The sequence below is a fragment of the Cetorhinus maximus genome, chromosome 36, assembly GCF_964194155.1.
Source record: "Cetorhinus maximus chromosome 36, sCetMax3.hap1.1, whole genome shotgun sequence".
Classification (NCBI taxonomy): domain Eukaryota; kingdom Metazoa; phylum Chordata; class Chondrichthyes; order Lamniformes; family Cetorhinidae; genus Cetorhinus; species Cetorhinus maximus.
The window spans coordinates 2,900,278-2,924,381 of NC_135914.1; the positions used below are offsets into that span (position 1 = coordinate 2,900,278).

At 43.8% G+C, this 24,104-nt stretch overlaps 1 long non-coding RNA gene and 1 pseudogene across 1 annotated transcript in view; one reads left to right on the forward strand and one right to left on the reverse strand.

Annotated features, from left to right (window-relative positions):
• LOC144672171 (uncharacterized) overlaps positions 1-24,104 on the reverse strand; it is a 312,256-nt gene that overhangs the window by 277,980 nt on the left and 10,172 nt on the right. The gene's annotated exons all lie outside the window — the stretch shown is intronic.
• The window catches only part of LOC144672184 (uncharacterized), a 42,490-nt pseudogene that overhangs the window by 14,575 nt on the left and 3,811 nt on the right, over positions 1-24,104 (forward strand).

Here is a 24,104-nt window from a genome sequence, read left to right on the forward strand (position 1 = left end):
TACACAATACAGGGAGCAATGTGTGTTGGATTTTGGAAATGCTGTCAAGCTCAGCACGCAGGGAAACATTTTATATCGGAGAAGGGGTCCCCCTCCATCATAAAGGTGGAGTAGGGATCTCCCTCCATTTTAAAGATGGAGAAGGGATCGATCTCCATTTTAAGATGGAAAAGGGATCTTCCTCTATTTTGAAGATGTAGAAGGGATCACCCTCCATTTCAAACCTGGTTAAGGGATCTCCCTTCATTTTAAGTTTGAAAAGGGATCTCCTCCATTTTAAAGATGGAGCAGGGATCTTCCTGCATTTTAAATGCTGAGGGTGGTCCTTGCTCCATTTCGTCTTCTCTCTCTCTCTCTTTCTCCGTCTCTCACTATATCTTTTACCTTCTCTCGACTCGCCTCCCTGACTCTCTCTCTCTCACTACTCACCGCACCTCTTTGTCTTCTCTCACCCCTTCTCTCCCTCTCTCGCTCGTGCCATCCCTCTTCTCTCTCTCCCCTGTCCGTTTATTTCTCTCTCTCTCATCCAACACATTTCCTCTCTTTCGCCCTGCCTCTGTCTCTCTCTCTCTCTATTTCTCTCTCTTGCCCTGTCCCTGTGTGTGTGTCTCTCTCTCTTGCCCAAACTTTAGCTCACATCCCACCCCTTTTTCTCTCTTGCATATCTCTCTGTCTCTACCTACCTCTTGCCCCTTCCCCCTCTCTCACTCCTGCTGTCTCTCTCTCTTCCTGTCTCGTTCCTTCTATCTCTCTCCTGCCCCATTTCTCCGCCACCCTAACCTCTTAATTCTGTTTCTCTCTCTAGCTCACCTCACTCCTTAAGCTATCAAACCTTCCCCTCTATCGGTCTCTCTCTGTCACCACATCTCTTCTTTTGTCACTTAATCACCTCTCTTTATTTCTCTCCTTCACCCTGTCTTTTTGTCTCTCTTTCCCTCTCACCCCGTCTCCCTGTCCCTCTCTGTCTATACATCCCTCGTCCCGTCTCTCTGCCTCCCTTTCCCTCTCACCACATCTCTCTGCCATTCTCACTCTCTCTCTCGCCCTCTCTCTCTCTCGCTCTCTCTCTCACCCTGTCTCACTCTTTCTTTCTCGCTCTGTCTCTCTCTCTCTCTCTCTTTCACCCTCTCCCTTTCCCTGTCCCTTTGAATCCAAAATTGGATGTGAAGATGAAGGGAAAATATTTTCAGTGTGACAGAGAAAGGGCGGAAGAGTGCATTGTACAGTATGTGTGTGTGTGTCCGTGAGTGTGTATGTGTGTCTGTCAGTGTGTCTGTTTATGTGCGTCTGCGTGTGTCACTGTGTCTGTCTGTCTGTGTGTGTGTGTGTGTCGGTCTATCTGTGTCTGTCGTGTCTTCTGAAGTATCTCCCAGTCTCCTGTGACTTCCTGCCCTACCTGGTGAAGACATCTAAAGAATTCAAATTAAACACAACCTCATTTCCCCCCCTCCCCTCTATATTCTGTATCTAACCCGTGCTGTCCCTGTCCTGTGAGTGTTTGATAGGGAGAGTGTGGAGTGATATTTACTCTTATCTAACCCTGTGCTGTACCTGTTCTGGGAGTGTTTGATGGGAGCAGTTCAGAGAGCTTTTATGCTGCTTCTAACCCTTCGCTGTACCTGGCCTGAGAGTGTTTGATGTGCACAGGTTAGTGGCAATTTTACCTGTATGTAATCCCATGCTGTAAAAAGCCCTGGGAGTGTTTAAGGGGACAGTGTAGATGGAGATTCATTCTGTATCTAACGCTGTGCTGCAAATGCCATGTGATTGTTTTATCCAGAGAGGTTAACACTGTATCGAAACCCATGCTGTAGCTCTCCTGAGAATGTTGGATGGGGACAGTTTAGATGGAGCTTTACTCTGTATCTAATCTCATGCTGTACCTGTCCTGGGACAGTTTCACAGGATAGTTTGGACAGACAGAGCTTTTCTCTGTATCGAACCTGTGCTATACCTGTGCTGGGAATGTTATTGGTACAGTGGAAGTGGAGAGGTCTGTGATATCTTCCTGTGGAGGAGATGATGTCTCATACTTGAATAGTGATTAAAGGGGCAGTGGCGGAATATATGTGACATTGGCTCAGAGATAGAACACAGTGTAGTCGATAATGGTTGTTTCAGATTTGGAGGAGGTACAGAATCCTATTCCCCAGTGGTTCATATCAGGGGCACTGTTTTTTCTGTTATATAAGAATAAACTCATCCTGTGTTCACAGGGCATAACTTCACAGTTTGCAGATGTCTCCCAAAGTGACAATGTAGTGAACAGGAAAGAGAATAGTAGCAGACTTCAGGAGGATATAGTCAGTCTGGTGAAATGGACAGACTCATAGAAGGATAACATGAATATTGTGATATGTGTCATGAACCATTTTGAATGTTAGACTGAGGAGAGGCAATATGAAACAAATTGTCCGATGTTAAAGTGGGTGCATAGAACAGAGAAAGCTGCAGTTTCATTTCGGTGTTGCTTTCAATCTCTTTCCGATTCAATTTTGGGCTGTTGTCCTGAAAATTTCATCCTGAAAGCTGTTAGCAATTGCACTCGGGAAATTTGTCAAAAACATTTTTCCTTCAGAATTCCTGCATTGTGGAAATGTGAGTTAACTTTGTAGAAAGTGGAGATGGGGGCAGTTTGAATGGACATGCCGGTTTTTGGTTGATTTAATAGCAAATTCAATGATGTCCCGTTGAGATAAGCTGGTTACAGTAAGTGCCCCAAGACTATTAAAAGCTTCCACATTGTCTGGCTAAATACCAATTCTTCAGACACATGAAGGAAGCAAAGAGATTGTAAAATTCAAAAGGTAAGATAGCAGCTAAGCATTGAATTGAAGGTGTGAGTCTTGTTCACAATGTGTTCAAATCTGGAAAACTGGGCTGATCCTGAAAGCAGGAATTTATCAAAACCCACATTCAGCTGTTGTAAATTAAAATACTGTTTTCTCTAACGAAGAAAAAATGAATTTGAAATGGAAGAAAATCTCCTGGATGGAATGATTCACTCCCTTCTGCTACTGCATTCATCATTCCACAATGCAGGGCTCACAAATTGAACACGAGTTTCCTTGTTTGATTCTTCCTGGTCTGTTCTGATTCTCTGATAGATTCATGGTGCTTATCCTCCACATGAGCAGTCATTCTAATCCCTTGTACCTGCCCTTGTCCCAAACACGGCATCCGACGACAATAAGGCATGTGATACAGGAGCGTCTCAGTGAGTGAGACAGGTGAATCTTGAGCCTGATCCGGGTGAAAGTGACTGACCCGGATTAATCCGACACTCCAGGATAGTGTAGACAGTTTGAGTGCAACGCTGATTTGCCAGAATGAGGCCTGGATTGCAAGGTTTAAATTACAAAGTGAGATTGCATCACTAGCTCTCTGTCTCTCGCTCACCCTCTCGGGCTGTATCTCTCTCACCATCTCTTTCTCTGATGTTTAAATTTTTTCTCTCTCCTCATTTTGGATGTGTGAGAATGACAATTGTGAAACAGTATTCTAAATCTGCTTTAATTGTACTTACTGCGCATGCTCGCAACTTGTCAGAGAGAGAGAGAGAAAGAGTGAGAGAGAGATAAGGGGAGAGGAAGACAGAGAGGAAAGGAGAGATTGAGTTAGAAATTGAGAGGGAGAGAGAAAGGGGTGAATGTGAGGCGTGGGGTGAGGGGGGAGAGAGTGAGAGAAGTACAGAGAGAGAGAGAGAGAAAGAAATATAGACGGACGGAGAGTAAGGAGAAACTTCCATGGAAATCCCATTGTCTGATCAGTGATCTCCTTCAGAATTACAATCACATCAGCCAAACAGGATTTCCCTTTAACACAACTATACTGGCGACCACTGCTCAGTTCATGTTGATGAAGACTCCATCCACCTTATCCTTAATGACAGATTCTAAAAACTCCCCCACAACTGGCGTTACACCGAGAGGTCCGTGGTTACGTGGTCGTCCTTTCCCCCGCCCTTCTTAAACCTTACAGGACCTGAAAGATTGTGTATAGTTCCCGACACCTCCTTACATAAAGCATCGATTGGAAGGGGCGCAGCCCAGATTAACCATCGTGTTACTGGGAGTCCATGGTTTAAATTACGAGGGGGAGTTACATAGTTTGGCTTCCCTGAACTGGAGATTATTACGGGAGGATATGTAGGGATTTTGAGCATTTGTGGGAAAGAAATGAAGAGGTAAAAAGATAGAAGATGCTCTCCTGATAAGGGGCAACGTCCAAAACCATTAAAATTAATAAATCCAATGGGGAATTCAGAAGAAACTTATTAAACCAGAGAGTGGTTAGAATGTGGAATTCGCTCCCCAGGGAGCGGTTGAGGCCGATCGCATAGACACATATTTCCCTATTTCTCTTTTAAGTAATTCTATGTATTATTGCCTGAGCTGCCATTATTCTCTATCGGTCCACTCAATGTCCCTTTAAGTGTTGTATAATGATGGAGAACTCTAATTACATGGCTGTATTTCATGTTTATTCAGAGCTTCTGTTCACAAACAGTACATGGTCGTTGTCTAAAAAGGGAATTTATCCCCATTCTACATGCAAAGAGTATTTACACAGAGGATACTGGGGACAATTCGACAGGATATTTCGAGTCACAAAGTCGGACACTCATTTCACTCGCTTCCGATTTTATTCAACCTTCGGGTTGTTCGCCAAAACCTGACATTGCCACAGCCACTACATTGCAGTAAAACAGAGGCGCATTTTGCACACCTGGAATCTTCTACGGAATTACATGAAACATGAATAAATGAAACTCTAACTCCAACCAAAGTCTCTCAGAGTGAGCAATCGCTAAAGCTGATGGTGTTGAGAAGGGGTGAGTTCAGGGAGCCGTGGCTGACACTGCAGGAATATCTGGAGCCCTTCTTCCAGTCGGTGGCCGGGACTCTCAGGTAACTGCTGAGGCTGTAGGTTTGATCGCTGTCCGGGGACACGACGCTTGCCCTCACCCCGCCGTCTGTCTCTTTACCATCCACACTCCAGAGGACCCGCACGAAACCCGGCTTAAAGCCACTCACCAGGCAGGACAGAGTGGCCGAGCCAGAGTCTATCTCTTCCGAGGAAGGAGGGAGAAGAATGACGGATGGGCTCCGATCCTCAGTACCTGCGTGTGTGAGGGAGCACAAAAAATGTATATATATAGAGAACACTCTGACCTGTGCGTTTGTGAGAGAGAGAGGGGAAAATGCCCCTTAACGTATAGAAAACGCCGACGTGTGTGTGGCTATGTGTGTGTGTGTGAGGGAGTGAAAGAGAGAGAGAGAGAGAGATGGACAGATTCATTACTATATAGGAGACTTTGACCTGTCTGTGTCTTCGAAAGAAAATTCATTCAAACACATAACACTCTCATACATGTGTGTGTGCGTGTGTGTGTGTTTGAGAGAGAGAGAGAGAGAGAGAGAGAGAGAGAGAGAATTCACCATAGCTGTCCTCAGCTCTTTTCAACTCCTGCAAATCTGAGGTGTGGAAATCATAACTGGCCAATGAAAAATGGTAAACTGGGTTACAATAGAATTTGCCAGCCTTATTAAAATAATGTATATGCCATAATGCCTCCTGCATGCAGCCTGCTACTTGTCTGCTCTCCCTACTCTGTTAAACATTGACGTGAGACAGCCGGAGGAGATTTCAGGATGTTTTTGAGACTCCCTGCCATCTGACCAGACACCCGTGTTTACTGCCTGAGTCTCGGAGAATGTTTCATGAATAATGTGCAATGTTTTCCCCTTGTGTTTTTTTATAGTTAATTTAGTGACGATTGTGACCCTGTCCAGCAGAAAGTGTGGCCTCCAACTGCACCACGTGCTACCTTGTGGCCATGACAACGGCGGATCTACTGGTCATTATCATCGAGGTCATACTGTTTCAGATCCATTATTATTATTCCCCCATGAGCTTCCTGGACATCACCCCTGTGTGTCGTGTTCACGCTGTCCTGATTGGTGCAGCAACATAATGTTCTGTTTGATTCACCATCACTTTCTCCTTTGATAGATATGTGGCTTTCTGTTGCAGCAATGTGAAACTGAAATATTGCGATAAAACTGCAGTTGCGATTCCAGCAACAACCAGCATTCTATTCTGTTTAAAAAAAAACACGGTGTCGAAAATTAAAAGTCATCCCGTGATCGGACAACCTTTGCTAAAGAATCCTCAGGGTGCTACGAATTATGCTGACAACCAATCTAAGATAGTCAGTTGGGCTCAGAGTGGGGCACATTTACGTGCACTTGAATCTACGTATATTAACGCACGAGAAACTATTCTTTGCAGCCAGAAAGGACTTGTACACACATTGTGCCTGTTTCAGCTACACAAAATAAGCGTCATCCATTCATTGGTTCATTCATCAGGGCAATGTTTTGGCCAATCAGAGTCAAACTGCCTGCCAAAAATTTCAAACAATTCTTGGCAGTTAACTGTTGGTCACCATCAACTGTAGCTTTCTCCAAGGCAACGCCCCCACAAATCAGATCCCACTTGCCAATAAATCAACACTTTCTTCTCAGATGGTGTTTCTTTCTTCCCCCTGACGTTGGCATTCTCATGCGAATTGTCCTGATGAGTGCAAGGTTAAAAGCTTCGACAAATAAGTCTCTATTTTCAGGAATATGCGGGTATCTTGCTGCAAAGATGTGCAAACGTGGATGTAGGAAAATGCAAATATCCAGGTGGAAAAATTCTAAATTCCAGCTGGATTACATTCTACCATCCTATTATTTAAATGTTGCAATGATAAATGGCTTATCATGGCAATAAATTAATATCAATTTGTCCACATCAGGCCCACATATGAGGCGAGAGAATGCTTCAGTGATGTACACCCTTGCTCCAAAGTCATCACTTCAGCCAAAACACACTGCACTCACCCTATTGCTCTGACATGTTGGTTTCAATTTTAACACAAACCAAAGCACACTGTATAAAAGCAAAATGGAAACCTCACAAGTTTCCGGCATCACTATCTGCATCCCTCCCCTGCTGTGCTCTAATGCTGTAAATGAATGCAGAGTTAAACAGAATTTAAAGAAAAGCAGAAAGCTGGAGATCTGAACTAGAAACTGCTGGGAATCCGCAATGAAGACTGGTGGAGATATTCAGCCTAGAACATTAACCTATTATTTGAATTATCAGAGTGGGAGAGGGCCGAGGGATATGTTATTATTCCAGTTAGAGGGCTGAGTAGGATTTGACACAAATTCAATTGCTCTAGATTGTGACCAGCTGTTCACCGCGTGAAATGTCCAGCATGGGGTGCGTTGCACCTTACCACAAAAATGAAGTTTCTTATATTATTCCAACATCTATATAAGCTCACCTCTTTTGAACCCTGATGTATCGCTTCGCCTCTGTCTGACGGTTTTCACCTGTGCAACAATGGTGTAGGTATGAATTGAAACTTTATACCAGTCTAGATAAGCTATAATCAATCACAGACACTGAATGACAAATACGCTAATATTCCCCAATTCGCCGCTGTTTCTCCAATATTGCATTATTTCCCCAACATGACAAGGGATGGACAGTGTACACGAACCAACCGCCTCCGCCTCCCCCAACTTCGCAGTAGCCATGCCTGATACAATATTGCCAATGTTAGACTCATCTGGTGGTTACAGCACAGAAGCAGTCAATTCGGCCTCTTGTGTCCGTCAAGTGTCTCTGAAAGAGGAATACACATAGTTCACCCTCTACCCATACCCGCCTTTTCCCCGTAGCCCTAGAAACTGATTTTTCTTTCTACCAACTCACAATTATCCAATTTCCTCATTCCAGACCTTTCCACCAATGGCAATAGTCTCTACCTATCCACTGTCTCAAGACAATTCATGATTTTGAATATCTCTATTAACTCTCCTCGCAAACTTCTCCTCTCCCAAGAAAACAGCACCAGTTTCCCCAGACTAACATTTTACCTGAAATTCTTCATCGCTGGAACCTTCTCAACAATCTTGTCTGCATCCTCCCTAAAGCCTTCACATCCGTCCCAAAGTGTGGTGGCCAGAGCGGGACACAATGCACCAGCTGAGGCCGAACTCAATATTTTTATGGAAGTTTATTTCAACTTTGTGCCTTTGCAGTCTATGCCTATATTATTAAGAACCTGAAACCTACGCTTTATTAACTACTCCGTCAACGTATTCTGTTAGCTTAAATGATTTCAGCACATTTACAACCAGATGATTCTGTTCCTGCACCCCTTTTACAATCGTATCCTTTGTTTTATATTGCCTCTCCTCGTTCTTCCAAACAAAGCGTGTCATTTCACACTTCGGTGCATTAAATTTAACCTGCCAGTTGTCAGCCCCTTCCACCAACCTTTCTCTAGCGCCATGAAGCCTATCACTGTCCTCCTCAAGGTAACAAAACTTCCAAGTTTTGTGTCAATCGCTAATTTGAAGTTGTATCCATTACACCCATGACTTGGGTGGTAATATACATCAGGATAAGCCCGGGTCCTAAAATCCTAGCCCTGAGGAACTCCAGCCTATACTTTTACTGCAGTCTCAATAATTGGCCTTTTATATGGGTCCAAAAGGCCGGAGAGTGATTTCAGAATATCTTGATGGTGGGAAATGCACTTATTATTCTCTTGAATTTCCCTCATTTAATATTTAATCAGCACAAAATGTTTAGTCCAACTGACCCGTTTGTTATTCATTCCGCATCTCTTTTTGCCTTCTCTCTCTCTCTCAAACTAACCAGGATTCGAACAAAAATATCAAGCCCGTGTGAGATTTTGTAAATCCTTGCCCAGGCGCCAGAAATTGTTGAGAAGGAAATTTCCCTGGGGTTTTAGAAGCAATCGTGGTAGGTCTTGGAAAATCTTAGCGTTAATCATTGGAATCAGTGTTGGGTTTGAACTGGGTTGAACAGAGTGTTAGTTGTAGAGAGTGTGTTCGGGATAAACTTTTCATGTGGTGTAGTGGTTCACTTTTCATTGTGGGATCCCTTGTCTCGTTCTTCTGAAAAAATAATCTGTAATTAGCAATTTAAAACTGCGAGAAGGGAATCACTTTGGACAAACAATTATGAACATGTCCCTGATAAACATTGATCCTCAACTGATTTGCCGGTTTTATGTGTCCCAATGAAAATGAGGATCAAGAATAGAACTGGGATCGCCGCCACCATTCTGACAACATTTAGGGTCGGAATGCACCATCCCACAGAGACAAAACAATTAGAAACTGCTGCTCAGTCAAATCATTATTTTCTGGGATCCTCTCATGGGAAACGTGGCTCAGTTAAAACTCGGTGCCTCAAACAGCCAGTGCGACAGGTAGCGTCGAGTGGACGCACAGAAAGAAATAAATTAAGCAATTCTTTTTCGAATTGAGATCAATTGGCGGACAACACTGTCAGGGTTGTTCCAAAATTATAATGTATCAGTATGAAAATATACCGATGTCTACCTGGAAACTGAATTATAGATTCATAGAATGAATCAATCGACAGGGAGGCAGTTCCACACATCGTTTCTGTGGCAGCTATTTGTGTAAAGAAAACTCAGCATGTTTCCCATTTTGGTTCTCTGCCTGTAGAAGCAGTTGCTCCGTATTTACTCTATCAAAACCATTTATAATTTCGGACAACAGTGCTAAATTTTCTGTTAACCTTTTCTGCTCTCAGGAGAACGATTTCCGATTCCCCAGCCTCTCCACCTTAACTGAAATCCCTCATCCCGGGCCATATATTGGCGAATGTCCTCTGCACACTCTCCAAGCCCCTGGCATCTTTCCTTCATCTGGCGACCAGAATTAGAGCCAATAATCCAGCTGGGGTCCGACCAGAGCTTTATAAAGTGCAAATTCCTCTCCTATTTGTTTCCTTTTTTAATTAAGTCACGGTCTCCAAATTTCTTTTATCCGCCACCTCAACTTGTCCTGCCACCGTCAGAGATTAATTTCCATGTGCTATCTGCCTGATGCGGGTTCAACCCGAGCAATTCCATATTAACCCAATTTCACTGTCGCTTCAACACACGAGGTTAATGTTAAATCCGACTGCTGATAACATCAACTAAATTGATTAAAACTGGATTTTACCAGGAAAATGCAGATTGATAAGGGAGATTCCGGGAAATGAGGAAGGTAACGGGGGTAATTGAGCGAGGGCCACGTCCCTGCACACCCATCGCTTCTCTTCTCTTCTCAAATCATCTCTTCACTGTTTTCTGCTCCTAAACCCATTATGTAGGGAATGAATCTCAAACCTGGTCTTCATCCACTGCCTGAAAGAATGGAGAAAACAAATTAAATAATAACTTCCCTGGGGGAAACAGGATTAGCATATAGACTATGATGAACGGGAGCATGTAACCGGATTATTGAGAAAAGGTGGGATTAACTGAATATCCTTTTTCTGTGCTGTATCACTCTATGACATTAAGATGTCACACAGGATCTTAAGGCGAGCCCAGAACGTGCTCACAAGGCGAAGTCTCCTTCTCGGACAGAGGACATCTCTAATGTATTTCAAATTATTGAATGCGATTTTTAATAAATGGTATACACACATAAACGCATACGTACATAAATATTATTATAACATACATTGTATATAGAGATAAATGCACACGCACATATATAAACTCATGCGCACACAAACATGTACAGATATAAACGCAAACACATATATGCACACGAGCACACATATATGTATGAACAGTCATACACACGAACACACGTTTACACAGACAATAACTCACACACACGCATTCACAGACACACACAGACACACACAAAAACACACCCACACGCACTCTCTCATGTGCACACGCACTCACACACACACACACACACACACACGACCACACACTCACAAATATCTTTATATGTATCCATTGTGATCTGTTTGTCCCGTGGAAGTGCTTAATTAGGAGGCAGATTCTTAGAATCTATTGAATTCCTTCAGCTGATCCTATGAATAAAAAAAACCTCCATTGAACAGATCAACAACTCACCTGCCCCTGTCTCTGCTGCTTTAGGGAATACACGCTCTTAGTCCAATGTTTGTTTGGAGAGCCCAGTTGAACGATATAAGTAGAGAGGCCGCCGGTTCTCCGGGTTCCGATCGATACCATGACGTGATTTCTAATGCTGTTGGTTCCGTCCGCCTCACTCGTACCAGGATTCTGTAAGTAGAAAGATTATAGTTACATTATCACTGGTTATTGAGGGGCAGGAAGCAACCCCTTTGAAAGACATCGCGTTTAATTTAAGAAAAGTCACATCATTATATTTAACTATCCTTGGTTCGATTAAATCTCTCGTTTGATTTTCTTCGTGTTATAAGATGGACAAATGAATAAACTCACAGGATCAGGTCAAATCCCTTCACCTGGTCACTGGGTAACATTTTAAGCTTAGTTAACACTGATTCTGGCAGATTCCAGTTTACAATTCTCATCCGCTTCTTTCTCTCCACCAACCCGCAGCACTTGGAAAACAAGTGTCGTAGATAAAGTCCCTTGGATATCTTGACGCGGTGAGTTCTCCCTGTTTTCGCTCTCACCAATTTGGTATTGCAGGCGGAGTGCCCGCAGACCGACCTGAGCTCAGTCCCAGTCAGTAGCTCCACTTTCAGATGCGGTGGAAACATGACGAACTATGCTATTGAAAGCATGACATTATATTGGGTGAGGCGCCCTGGTGATTGCCACATGCATTTGACTTACTGTGGTCACCGTCTGTGCGTCACAGCGGTCAAGAGGCAGCATGTTTACAAATAACTTTACTGGGTTGTCGTTCGGGAGGAGGTGGGGTGTGCGGGTGGGGGCAAGTGGGGAGGGGTGCGGGTGGGACCTGGGTCACAGGATACTAATTGTATGGATGGTTTCTGAATATAGCAGTCGAAGATTAATGAACTCTGGGCATGTCAGAGCCGCTGGCAAGGCATCCGTAATTGACCCTTCCGATAGTGACGGTAAGCTGAATTCTTGAACTGCTGCAGTCCATGTGGTGCAGGTACACCCACAGTGCTGTTTGTTAAGGAGTTACAGGATTTTTACCTAGTGACAGTGAAGGAATTGCGGTATTTTTCAAGCCAGAATGGTGATTGCCTTGGTGGGCAATCTGCACTTGGTGGTGTTCCTGTGTATCTGCTTTCGTTGTAACTGAAGTTTGTAAAGGTCGCTGTTTGGAAGGTGAACGCCAGGAATTCAGAGTGTTATGTGATTGTACTCATTATAGACTATTCTGTAAACAGGCTGTACAAGTTTCGTGATAAAATCTTGTTAAGACAGGGACTGGAATATATTGCTAAAATGTATGTGGATCAATTTAAAATGTATGTGCATCGATTTGAATTTTAATTAATAGTATCTCATTCTCTATATCATAAATTACGCAGGGACCGAAAGTGGAATTATAATGGAACAAGCACGGTCACTGACTGCACTTATCGAGAATCTAAATGAACGAATCTCTTTCGAATTCAGTTCCACCCCTTAAAGTTCCCATGCATCGTCCTCCTTTCTGTTATGCCTCATTGAGTAGGGGTTCGACTGAATTATTCTCTAATATAACACGCCATTGATGATTGATCTGAATTCAGTGTTCTGAATTCATTGTAGAATCCTATTTACCAATGACTTATTGATTGAACACGTGAAGAGAGTATCAAACAATAATACATGTTGCACTTTGTATTGTGCTCTAAGCGCGTTTACAGCAGTTCAATGGAAAATTCACTGCACAGTTATCACTTTGAAATAGCTGTTAAGCTCCTTTGATGTTAATGTTTGCAGAGTTACATAGAATTTGCAAAGAAACAGGCCATTCGAGCCGAGTGCTCGTGCTCGTGTTTATGCTCCACACGAGCCTCCTCCTACCCCTTCTTCATCTCAGCCGCACAGCATACCCTTGCATTCCCTTCTTCCGCATGTGTTTACCCAGCTTCCCACTTAAAAGCAACTCTGCAGTAGCCTCATCCATTCCCTGTGGGAGAGGGTTTAACATTCCCCCCAACGCCCAAGTAAAGACGTTTTTCCTGAATACCAGACTGGATTTAACTCTGATTAATGGCCCCACGTTACATAGGGCCATAGGGACACAGGTACAGGGCATTGGGCCTTTCGAGCCTATTACACTATTCAATAAGATAATGGCGGATCTGGTAGTCGTCTCGAATCCACTTTCCTGTATCCGCCCATAGGCCTTGGCTCCCTTGCCGAACAAAAACCTGCCTAACACGGCCTTGAACAAATTCAAAGGGCAAGCTATGTCTCCTTTCTGGGGAGGAGAATTCCACACTCCAACGACCCTTTGGGTGAAAAATTACTCCTCATCTTTGTCTTTAAATGGAGACCTTTAATTTTGAATTCTCTGGGCTTCCCGTTTGGACTTATTGATGGCCAATATTGTTCAAATCCTGCAGAAGTAGAATTATCTTTCTTCAGTCTGTCTAAATGAACCATCTCATAATTTTAAAGACCTGGACCAGGTCACCAATCAATCTTCTTTTTTAGCTTAAAGTGCTCCATCTGGTTCATTCTTTCCTTATATTTTTAAGCTCCCAGTTCTCATATCATCCTTGTGTAACATTGTCTCTACCTATTCCAGTGTCTCTGTATCCTTTCTAGAATATATAGAGCTGTGTTCTGTACTGCAAGTGTGGTCTAACTGATGTGAGTACAAACCTGCTGTATTTTCTAAAGCAGATGATGAGTGCGTGACAACTCTTGGACCTGCAATAAACAGGAAAACCGCAGAGAGCTCTCTACCTCGGCACAATATTTCAACCCCTATCGTGTATCTATGAATAAACACAGAACGGAATTCAGTCTGCATATTTCACACCTCCTTCACACCGAAAGGAGAACGAGTTCTGAGTAAGATTCGGATCAGGGGCTCATAGTCTGACTGTCTCAAGTCACGGGCAATGAGGTTCCTCGTTGTGTATGCATTGTCCCATCTCTTCCAGGGTAAGATATCTTAACATGTTCATATTGAGTGGAGAAGGGTTGGGATAGAGTGAATAAGGTGAAACTGTTTACATTGGCAGGAGGCCAGGCAATCAGAGGGACACAGACAGAAGAGAATCGTCAAAAAAAAAGAGGGGGTGGGGGCGGAGGGGGACGAGAAGGCTTTTTCTTGAATTAAGCGAGTTGTTGTGATCTGGAAGGTGCTGCCTGAAAAGGCGGCAGAAGGAGATTCAATAGGAACATTCAAAAGGGAAATTGGATAAATAATCTAAAGGGAAGCATTTGCAGGGATATGCGGGAAGGGGCAGGGGGCAGAGTAGGGGACAACTGAATCGATCTCTCAAAGTGCCAGCATCCTGAAGTGCCGGATGGCCTCCGAAAGCACTGCGCGTGTCTATGAGATGCAATTAAGTTATCAAGTTCGATGTAAAAATAGAACGAATATAGTCAACAACGTGGAAACTGTGCATCCGTCAGGAAGAATAAATGGAATTAATCCGAAATGTAACCTCCCATAGGATCAAATATGTGATTTGGCTCTGTCGACATTATTGGCGATTGAGAAGAGGACAGAGTTTCAAGTGGATCATTAGAGTGAGTTATAATCTCTTGAACAAAATATTAAGTTATTAACTTCAAACTGTTCCCATTTGTGTATCCCAGTGATTAAACCAGAGTTACTGCTTTATGGATTCGGACTGTGCCCTTGGAAAAACAAGAATAAAACGGCACAAGCAAATGATTGCGCGGGATTTTTCGGCATGAACTATATATCATTTTAATAATTGTGCTTCCTCGCTATCAGTGTGTATTCGTCGGAGGCTAGCTTCAGGAGAGAGGGTGTGTGATTGCGGGGAGACGAGCTGCACCATAGCCTGAGGTGACCCTTGTTTATTTCTCTCTTGCTCAGTTCTTATATCTCAACCCATCTTGACCCAGTCTCCCCCGGTTCAGTCATTGGCTACGGGGAGTCGTGCTAAACTGAGCTGCCACACGGAGAGGGCAGTAGCAGGAGTCATCCACTGGTACAGACAGAGGGAGCGAAACGACATGAAGCTGGTTTACAGGGCGGGCAAGTACATGAAAGCGGAGGGGAGGTTCTCCAGCGAGATTTCTAACAAAACGCGTTGTTCTTCACTGCTCATTGCGGATACCCGGAGAAATGATTCTGGAATATATTACTGTGCAATCCGCAATTACCAGAACTTCAGCCGAATATTCGGAAATGGCTCCCAGTTAGTGATTACAGGTAAATGTCATCATTATTCCATCGAGATGGGCATTTTTACAACAATTGAAAGTATCTGGTTTCAGCTGTTAATGGGGTTTCTCTTTCATTTGCCAAATTTAGAGGGCTCCCCCACCATATTCCTCCTCACCCCGCCGGAAGATGAGATTCCGTCGATGGAAAAGGTCCCGTTGTTGTGTTTGATCAGAGGCTTGTCCCCCGATTCCTTTCCCGTTCGCTGGAATGTTTCCGGGCGGGATAACGAGACACAGACCGATTCCTGGACAATTGAGTCGGACGGGACCTACAACATCAGGAGTTACACCAGTCTCTCGGCGGAAACTTGGAGCAGCGGCGCTCTCTGTACTTGCGCCGTTCAAATCAACTCCAGTGAAAATCTTCTCAGTGCAAGTGTCTCATCTCAGAGAGGTAGGCATTAACCGTGGCCGTTTGCCAATCTATTTACTGCTGATGGCAGTTTTTGTCAATGTTGTAAATTAAAACTGTCCATCTTTCCGTGTGTGCCCATGTATCATCGTTTTCTCACTGACCTATCACAGGTCTCTCTGTCTTTCAGAGTTTAGCTAACTGAAATTCTAACTCCATCTGTTCCCTCTATCCCCAGAGAGTTATGGATGTTCAGTCACTGAGATAGATTTCTGTGCACTAAGGGATAAATGGATGAGGACAAGGCTGGAAAGCTCATTTAATGTACATGTGGTCTTATTGAATTGCGGATATCCTTGAGGCGCCGAATGGTCTCCTGCTCCTATATCTTGTGTTCTTCTTTCTGGCTAAACACATTGACATGGTTCCATGCCATTGGATCATTTGTCAGTGTGTAAAATTGAAAGTGGTGATTACATTCCCGGTGTACCACTTTGTCTCACCATGCCTGTGTACAATTATCCATTCATGTCTCTTTGTACTTAACATTCACAATATTTCTGTATTTCTTAGTTAAACAGTGAGATATAAAATATTTTCTCTATCCGTGTGTCTATCTGTTTATCTGTCTATCCATCTCTCTTACTCCCTATCAAACAATACATTCCTGTCCTAGTGCAGTTTAAGACAGCTGATTTATATATTTGTCTGTCTGAATCTCCATCGCTCTTTCCCAAACCCTCTCTGTCCAACTTCCCATCTCTGTCTCTCCAGCTCCCTCTCGCTGTTTGCTTATTCACTTTTTCCCTGCCTCGCGTTCTGTCTTCATCTATTCATACATGCATTGATCTCTCTTTCTATCTCACTCCACCTCTGTTTATCTTGCCTATTTCTGTACTAGTTAAATGGTGCGTTACAAGAAACCTGGGACATTCATCCATGTTCCTATCTCTCGATCTCTCTCCAAGTCTCCCTCTTCTCTCACTTTCTCTGTTTCTCTCTCTGTCTCTGTCGCTCTCTCTCTATCCTTTCCCATTCAGTTAAAAAGTTCTGTATATGTTTTATGTTCTATCTCTCACATTCTCTTCATTTCTCTATCTCAAACTATCTATCTATGTCTCCATCCATCTCCAAGTCCGTCTCTTTGCTCCGCTTATCCCACCTCTCATAATCTCCCGCTCTCGCTCTCCCCGTCTCTCCACATCTCGCCCTCTCCCCCCTCTCCATCTCTCACTTCCTCCCTCACTCCCCTTTCTTCCTCTCTCCCCGGCTCTCTCCACCTCTCCCCCTCACCCTCTCTCCCTCTCTCCCCAGCTGTCCCTCTCCCCAATTCGTCCTCTCTGGAACTCTCCCTCTCTCCCCTATCCACCATTTCTTTCTCTGTTCCCCTATCTCCCCATCTCTCCCAATCTCCGTCGCTCCCTCTCTCCCCAACTCTCCCTCTCTCCATTATCTCTTCCTCTCTCCTCCATCTCTCCCTCTCCACCTCTCATTTCATCACTCTCACTCATTTCTTCCTCTCTCCCCTGCCATCTCCATCTCTCCCCGTCTCCTTCACTCCCCAGCTGTCCCTCTCCCAAATTCCCCCCTCTCGAAATCTGCATCTCTCCCCATCTCTCCCTCACTCCCTCTCTCCCCAATCTCCCTCTCTCCACCATTTCTCCCTCTCTCCAGCATTTCTCCCTCGCTCCCCCATCTCCCCTTTTCTCCCTTTCCCTCTCCCATCTCTCCCTCTCACCGCATATATCCTCTCTCCGTCACTTCCCCTCTCCCCCCTGCCTCCCTCCCCCTCACACCTCTCTCCCCTTCTTCAAATATTTCCCTCTGTGTTTCTATCCTAGTTAAACCGTTATCTCTAAGTGACCTGCTCTCTCGATCACTCTCTGTCCATCTCTCCCTGGCTTAATATTTATTTGCTCTTAAAACAGTGCTCTATCTATCTCTTGCTGTCATTCTCCCTCTATCTCTCTTTCGTTATCTCTCTATGTTTGTCCTAATTAAATAGTGTTCTATAAGATCGCTGTTCTCTCCCTCGCTTTCACTCTCTCTAATTCAGCCTTTATAAACAGTGGTCTATCTATCTATTTATCAGTCTCTCGCAGTATCCGATTCAAACAGCGTTTTTAAAGACCCCTTCTCATTCTCCCTGTCTCTCTCTCTCTCTCCATATACATATATATATATATATATATATATGTATATATAACTGCCCTGTTTAAACAGTGCTCTATAAGGTCTTTGCTCCCCCTTGCCACCCATCTCTCCGTTTCTCTCTCCATATCGCCTTCGTCTTTCTATCTGTTTCTACTTCTGTCCTGTTTCAACATTATTCTAAAAGATCTCTGCTCTATTTCTGGAGAATGAAATATGCAAAAATCTATTTCCGTCTGCAGGTGAAATCAGGCATTCAGCTTTGTGATTTTTTTCCCCACTTTTTTTATATAATTCCACAAACTTCCTTTTAAACGAAAGATTTATTTTGCTGATTCCGCGCTGTGCAGTTTCCTGCTTTTCGGGCGTTTCTCTGCGGCGGCGCTCCTCCTTCTGGGGATGATCCTTGTGGCCGGGAGAAGGAGCTGCAGGGACAGGCAGACAGGTAGCGATTGTTGTGAGACGCTGTGACTTCGCGGCACAATCAATCCATCCATTTATCAATGGGTTATTGACAATTTCAGCCTGTTCAGAGTGAAAAGTAGGCACTCATCCCCAGTTCAAATTTTGTTTTCTAACAAGCAGCATGAACAGTGAAGATGAAATGACAGATTCCAGAGAACAACGGGAGAATAAAGAGGTAAAAGAATGGAATTGTCGTTGCCACAAGCGTGGATATATTTCACTGAATTTTAATCCGTGGTTTAAATTTCATAGTTACTGTGATTAATCTAGATAATTTTGAGTCGTGGGCACTAAAGGATGGCAGAAACTAGCCTTTACTTCCTCTCGTGGGGAAGAATACGGGGTGATTTATTCGAGGGGTTTAAGATGATTTAAGGATGCGATCGTGTCTATAGAGATTAAATATTTGCTCTGATGGCGCTGTTGTGGGGGTGAGGTCCGGGGTGAGTAGTGGTGGGGGGCTGGAGTCCAGAATAAGGGAGCAGAACCTTAAAATTAGCCGTAGGTCGTTCAGGGGTGATGTCAGGATGCACTTAGTCACACAAAGGCGAGTGGAAATCTGGAGCTCTGTACCCTCAAAAGCTGTTGAGGTTGCGGAATCAATTGGAAATGTCAAAACTGAGATTGATAGATTTTTGTTGGGTAAGATGATTAATGAGTTGAGCACCATGGTGCGTTGATGCAAGTTATGATACAGACCCGCCATGCTCTAATTGAATAGACTGAAGGGGCTGAATGGCCTCCTGCTATCCCTATGATGATGGTGTTCGTAATACTAATAGGTTCGGTTTTTATATTTTCTCCACAGACACTTTATGCCCGCTTGGCCTTTAAGGAGGATCCCACACTCTGATGGGCGAAGAAAGAGGGAAAGATCTCACAGCCTGCTTCCCGACCATGACGTGTTGTAGAAATTTTCTTCTGTTGGACGGGAAGTTCCGAAACCCCAACTTGTGCAAATTCAGGCGTATTCTCGGCGCAAATTTACAATGTCGCCCTAAGCGGCAGAAGGATAATCTCTTAATGCCCGCTATGCCAACGATGAAATTTCGCATGCATTTCCACTCCAGCACCTGCAGGTTTCTGTTATCTGGTATTGGTGTTTATTTATGCATTCTGCATCTTTATTCAGTATATCAGAAAGATATTATTCCAGCAATGTATCTGTGCTCGAGTTACTTACATATTAAAACAGATTTGAAAACCAATGACAGCTCTGCGATTCCAGTTTTCTGTATCATTCAGACCAGATGCACCTTGGGTATGGCTGAGGCCAATGTAAAAATGCATTTATAGAGCAAAAGTTAGCAGGATAGAAGTAGGGTTAAGGACCGACAGGTAAGGGATGGGGATTTCGCTTGCATTGATATGAAAGATGCAGCGTTAGTGGACCCTGAGCCTTTACTGCTTGTGCCCTGGGAGGGAACAATGTTGCATTTACTCCTGAAAGAAGATTGTTGACAATCCGTCAGCCGTTTTGTTAACAGCCCAATATTTATAAAGAGAGCTAGAGAGAAAACATGGAATTATAGAACAGTCAGCCTGACGTCGGTAGTGGGCAAAATCCTAGTGTCCATTATAAGATTTAATAGCTCAGCACTTGGAATACAGTGGCAGAATCGGACAGAGTCAGCATGGATTTACGAAACGGAAATCATGCTTGACAAATCTACTGGAATTTTTCGAGAATGTAACTAGTAGAGTTGATGAGGGGGAGCCAGTGGATGTGGTTTATTTGGACTTTCAGAAGCCTTTCGACAAAGTCCCACATGAGAGATTAGCGTGTAAAATTAAACCACGTGGTATTGGGAGTACTGTATTGAGATGGATAGAAAACTGGTTGGCATACAGGAAACAAAGAGTAGGAATAAACGGGTCGTTTTCCGAATGGCAGGCAGTGACTAGTGGTCTAATGCAGGGATCGTTGCTGGGTCCCCAGATATTCACAATATATATTAATGATTTAGATGAGGGAGCTTAATGTAATATTTCCGAATTTACAGATGACTCAATGCTGGGTGGGAGGTTGAGCTTTCAAAAGGATGCAGAGATGCTTCATGGTGATTTGGACAAGCTGAGTGAGTGGGGAAATGCATGGCAGGTGCAATAAAATGCGGAGAAATGTGAGGATTATCCACTTTTGTAGCAAAGACAGTAACGCAGATTATTATCTGAATGGCTATAAATTGTGAGAGGAGGATGTGCAACGAGACCTGGGTGTCCTCGCACACCAGTCGCTGAAGGCAAGCATGCAGGCGCAGCAGGCGGTACAGAAGGCTTCATAGCGAGTGGGTTCAAGTACAGGAGCAGGGAAGTCTTGCTGCAATTATACAGGGACTTGGTGAGACCACACTTAGAATATTGTGTTGAATTTTGGTCTCCTTATCTGAGGAAGGATGTTTTTGCTATAGAGGGGGTGCAGCGAAGCTTTACCAGACTGATTCCTGTGATGGCGGGACTGACATATGAGGAGGGATTGAGTCAGTTAGGATTATATACGCTGGAATTCAGAAGAATGAGGGGAGGTTTCATAGAAACCAATAAAATTCTAACCGGGCTAGACAGGGTAGATGTAACAAGGATGTTCCTGATGGTGGTGGAGCCCAGAACCAGGGGTCACAGTCTGTGGATACGGGGCAGACCATTTAGGACTGAGATGAGGAGAGATTTCTTCACCCAGAGAGTGGTGGGCCTATGGAATTCGCTACCACATAAAACAGTTGAGGCCAAAATATTGTATGTTTTCCAGAAGGAGTTAGTTATAGCTCTTGGGGCGAAAGGGATCAATGGATATGGGGAGAATGCGGGAGCAGGCTATTGAGTTGGATGATCTTCCAAGATCATAATGCATGGTGGAGGAGACTCGAAGGGCCGAAAGGACTACCCCTGCTCCTTTTTTCCATGTTTCTATGTCATACAATTTATTGCATTTTACCGACCTAAATCACTGGTTCGAGGGCACTTAAAGCATAGGAGGAGGCCATTCATCCCTTCACGCCGGTGCCAGCTTTTTGAATGTGCACTTTAGTCCCACACCCCAGCTGTGTCCTCATGACCCTAAAATTTAGTCCCTTGTCACACACCGCCCATTAAATGTTAGTCTCTATCCTGAGTGCAGCACATCCCATCGGCTGTGACTGAAAGCGTCTTGCTGGCGATGTTAATAATCTGCAAACATGAACACAATTCGCTCCTCACATTAGATTTTCGGTCCAACGTGTAAGTAAATTTGATGTTTCACTGAGATGATGTAATCTATTTCTATGACATCTTTCATTTCATCATTATTAAAAAGCTTCTCTGGAAAACGTTGGTGCGCTGATTACTGGATACTTTTGCTGATGAATAAATTCTGATCTGCAGACTGCCTTGTGAATCCTGTTCGTAGCAGATAGTAATATTCCCAAATGAACACTGTCTTATTTTGCTGTAAACACTCCTCATTCTGCATAGTTATTTCGAGGGTATTTCCAGACACTTATTACAAGAGGCAGATTGAAATGGTCAATCTGCTAATCACAGTTCATTCATCCGGCAAGGTTTTCTCAATCCTCAAACTGCACGAAAATAACTTTTTCTTATAAATAGCAGGGGTCTTTGCAAGCCATTACATATTCCACCTACCCAGAGAACCATTCCTGGTGCTGATCACTCTGTGTGTCATTGACCTCCAGGGATCAGCCCTCATAATATCTTGATCTATTAATCCCAGAGGCACATTGGAGCCATTCAGCCCCTCTGGTTGGATCTGTAATCCGATCTGGTCATGGCTGAAGTTAGAAACTTGAGATCGTTTGAGTACATTCAATGAGTTTTTGTGTTTTATTTAAGTATAAGTTACATCTTTAAGTACAAGTTTAATTTTCATGTATTTTTTTTTCTATTTGTCGATTAAAAACCTGGGATCTAGTTTCATTTTAGAATGTAGGTAGCAGGTCCAAGGCTCTGTTTTTATATTTGCATTTACAATGGGTTTTATGACTCTTGAAGAGAAGGGAAAGCAATCACAAGAGTAGAACAAACGGGGCTGCTACCTAGCAATAGGGGTCCAGGGAGGGAGGCTCTCGCACATGTGCACGCCAACACACATATACATACATACATACACACACGCAGGGATACAGTAAAAGAGAGAGAGAAAAAGCAGCAGTTTGAGTTCACATGAATGCAGCTGCCAGAGATAGACTGGAGAGCAGAGCTACAGATAGCAAGTCCCAAACTGAAGTTAAAGCCAAGACTCCTGATAAGTAATCTACTGGGAGAAATGACTGCAGAGAGCAGATTTCCCAAAACAACCGAAAGCTCCCAAACCCACGGAGGGAAAGAGAAACGGTACAAAGTCCCAAGACGTCTTTCTGGTCAAATAAAGGACAGGGACCTGGTGTGGAATTGATTGGATATGTGGATAAGCTCATTTTAACGTGCGAATCTACCTCGGGAGTCACAGGAAGGAAGCTCTGTTTACGCTGCAACTAAACCTTAGCTCCTCACGTGTAAAAAGGGGCAGTTGCCAGTGAGGGAGAAGCACTATCAGATACCCAATCTGCTGCCACCGGAGAAGGAGGTTGATGATCTGAATGACACAATTCACATCCACGTCTGAGCATTATTAAAGCGAATCATTAATCTCATTGGAGACTAGTTGACAGGAAATAGTTAATGAGTCCTTCAGAGCCAAAACGAAACTGGTTTGAAATTTATAATGACGGGTTGAAATAGTTCAATGACGGATTTGTGGACTTTAGCCGATTATCACACTCTGACAACGTTCACTGATATCAATCATTCTTCAAAATAAATCAGACAGAAGGCCTTCTAAATGTGTTGCCAAAGACATGCCTTAAATTTTAATCGTGGATTATTCAGCGAGTGAGCCTGGTTTACCGATATTCCACATTCTAACCTCAGTGGCGGGGAAACTGATGGAAGCCACCCTGAGGGACAGAATTAATCTAAACTAGGAGAGGCAGGGATTAATCCTGGACACTCAACATGGTTTTGTTAAGGGGAGGCCTTGTCTGACCAATTTGATTAAATTTTTCGCGGAGGTCACCAGGCTTGTAGGTGAGGGGAATCCATTTGACGTAGCCTACTTGGGCTTCAGCAAGGCTTTTTATAACGTGCCGCATGGAAGACTCAGAACGAACGTAAGGGCACACGGGATTCAAGGCAATTTGGCAAACTGGATCCAGAATTGGCTGAGTGGCAGGGAGCAGAGCATTATGGTCGAAGGGTGTTTTTGTGACTGGATGCCTGTGTCCAGTGGGGTTCCAGAGGGATCGGTGTTGGCTGTTTTGCTGTTTGTGTTATATATAAACGAATTAGACTTGAATGTAGGAGGGTTGATCAGTAAGTTTGCGGATGACACGAAAATTAGTGTTGTGATGAATAGTGAGGAGGATTGCCTTAGATTACAATAGATATAGTCAGGCTGGTCAGATGGGCTGATCAGTGGCAAATAGAATTTAATCTGGATAAGTGTGAGGTGATGCACTGGGGCAGGACAAACAAGGCACGGGAACACACGATGAATGGTAGGACTCTGGGAAGTACCGAGGATCAGAGGGACCTTGGTGTGCATGCCTAACGGTCCCTTAAGTTATTGGTGCAGGTACATAAGTTGGTTAAGAAGGCAGATGAGAAACTTGCCTTTATTAGCCGAGGCATAGAATATAAGGCCCGGGAGGTTATGCTGAAGCTGCATAAAACGTTGGTTAGGCCACAGTTAAAGAATTGCATGCAGTTCTGGAATCAGCATTATAGGAAGCATGTGATTGCACTCGAGAGAGAGCAGAGGAGATTTAGCAGGCTGGAGAGTTTTAATGATGAGGAGAGATTGGATAGGCTGAGGTTATTTTCCTTGGAGAAGAGTAGATTGAGGGAGGACATGATTGAGGTGTATAAAATTATGAGGTGCATAGATAG